Here is a 2,120-nt window from a genome sequence, read left to right as displayed (position 1 = left end):
CCTGGTAATAGAGGAAAGAACTAGCACCCAGAAAGGAGAATTGACTTGCCTACAGTCACACAGTGAGGGAGAGGACAAGTTCCCAGGCCTAGGAATCAGCCTCTTTCACTGAACCAGACCTATTTATTGATCAGGATAGACACAACTGCTAGCCCGGGGATATCCCTCTCTAACCACAGAGACAGAGTTTCCCTTTTGTTTGTGATTTTTAAGTGACTCTCTCATTCGCATGGGTGCTTCAGCCAGAAGGGAAAGAACCTTTGACCACAGCAGGTGCTCACAGCCTGAGAACGAGCCAGTGAATTCCTATACTGGCCCCAGGATGTCACATCCTGTCCAGCCCGCTCAGCTGTCCCAGAGAGGGATGGATCTCTCCTAGTCAGAATGGGTCTTGAGAGCAGAGCAAAGGAAGGCATCACATTTCCTGTAGCATTATGACCACAACAAAAGATGTCTTCTTCCCAGAAGGGAGGATCAGGTGGGTGCCAGGAACAGGTCCCCAAATCCCTGAGCACCAGTATTGGTCAATCAGATTAATATTAAAAGTGATTGAGGGGACTTCTCTGGTGATCCAGGGGTGCAGATTCAATCCCTGGTGGGAGCTAAGACCTCAAATGCATCTTGGAAAAAAAAAAAAAAACCCATACAAAACATGAAATAGAAGCAATATTGTAACAAATTCAATAAAGACTTTTAACATGGGGTGGGGGGAGAAGTGACTGGAAATTCCCTGGTGGTCCAGTGGTTAGGATTTGACACTTTCACTGCTATGGCCTAGGTTCAATTCCTGGTCAGGGAATCAGAGAATTAAGATCCTATATGGTGTGCAGCACAACAACAACATTAAAAGTGATTATTCATTGGAATGATCCAGAAGTTTCCACTTCCCAAAGGCCTTTTACGTACATTATCTCAGTTGGCGGTTCTTACAGTGCTAGAGGTGAAGTGGGTCAGAAATCAGTACAGCTTCCTGATACCGTCAGAGACACTGGAGGCCCATCAGGGTCTCACTAGAATGTGAATTCCCCCAGGGAAGGGGATTAGGTTGATTTTTGTCCACTCTTTCCCTAGTGTTTAAATACTACACTTGACCTGATGCCCACTATTTGCTTCATAAGTGAAGAAACAGCCTCTGCCGATCTTCCCAACTTCATCTCTCTTCAACACCCCCTAATAAGACACAACCCACTCAGCCTTCCAGTCAGTGAACCACAGGCAGGTCCCCAAGCTGAGGCAGCTCTCTCTCCAGCCTGCAGGGTTTATGCATCTCTTTCCTCAGCCTGAAATGGCCTCTGCCAACTTTTCCTCTACTGGACCTTTCTATCTCAGTCGACATTCAGGGCTGCTGTGTTCAGATAAGCAAGTTGTTCATCAGGCAAGAGTGATCTGGAAACTAACACAATATTATACAGTGACTACATTCCAAGATAAAATTAAAATTAAATTAAATTTAAAAAATAAAAGAGTGATCAGCCCAGGAGGCAACTGGGGACACAAAGATCTGCCTGGGCTCTGCTTATCAAGCTGTGCCACCAGGTTAGGGGCTGCATTTACCCAGTAAAAGGGGAAACTTTTAAAATTATCACACAGCTTCCATAAGGCTAGAGTCCTATTGATATCAGGTCTTCCAGGGCTCCTTTGGCCATATCCCAGAGCAGCATAGAATCCACAGTCTCTGGCCTTGCTCATTTCGCCACAGAAGCCATGAGGTCTTCCACTGCAGCAGCTGTCTTGTTAGAAGTTGTCTCAACTGTTACAAATGTGCCAGGCCCACAGGAGCACTACTAGAAATGTGAATGAATAATGATAGGCCTAGAGAGGTGGATTGCCTTTTCCAGGGGGACATGGTCAGCCATTAGTAGAGCTGGCTTGAGCCCCCCAGACCTCCTGGGGTCTGGTCTAGAGCTTCCTTCCACAGTAGAAACCCTCCTTCCAAACACCGCTTCTGGAAGCCAAGCCCTCAGAGATAGATACCTTATTTAGCAGTGAAGACAAGCCAGATGAGCCTAATTAATTTTGAACCCTTGCATGCAGCTTGTTCACTCAGTGAGGGTTACTCATGAACAGAAATATTTGAGAAGACTCATTTTTCCACCCCCAATTCATAATTCTGTCTACCC

General features: G+C 46.0%; 1 non-coding gene across 1 annotated transcript; it reads left to right on the top strand.

Moving 5' to 3' along the window:
- Nucleotides 1–727: 727 nt before the first annotated feature.
- Nucleotides 728–799, top strand: TRNAE-UUC. Its single transcript has one exon. It is a non-coding gene; the product is annotated as a tRNA-Glu (tRNA).
- Nucleotides 800–2,120: the final 1,321 nt, after the last annotated feature.

Source organism: Bubalus bubalis, chromosome 6, assembly GCF_019923935.1.
Source record: "Bubalus bubalis isolate 160015118507 breed Murrah chromosome 6, NDDB_SH_1, whole genome shotgun sequence".
Taxonomy (NCBI): Eukaryota; Metazoa; Chordata; class Mammalia; order Artiodactyla; family Bovidae; genus Bubalus; species Bubalus bubalis.
This window is presented reverse-complemented; position numbering and strand designations above follow the sequence as displayed.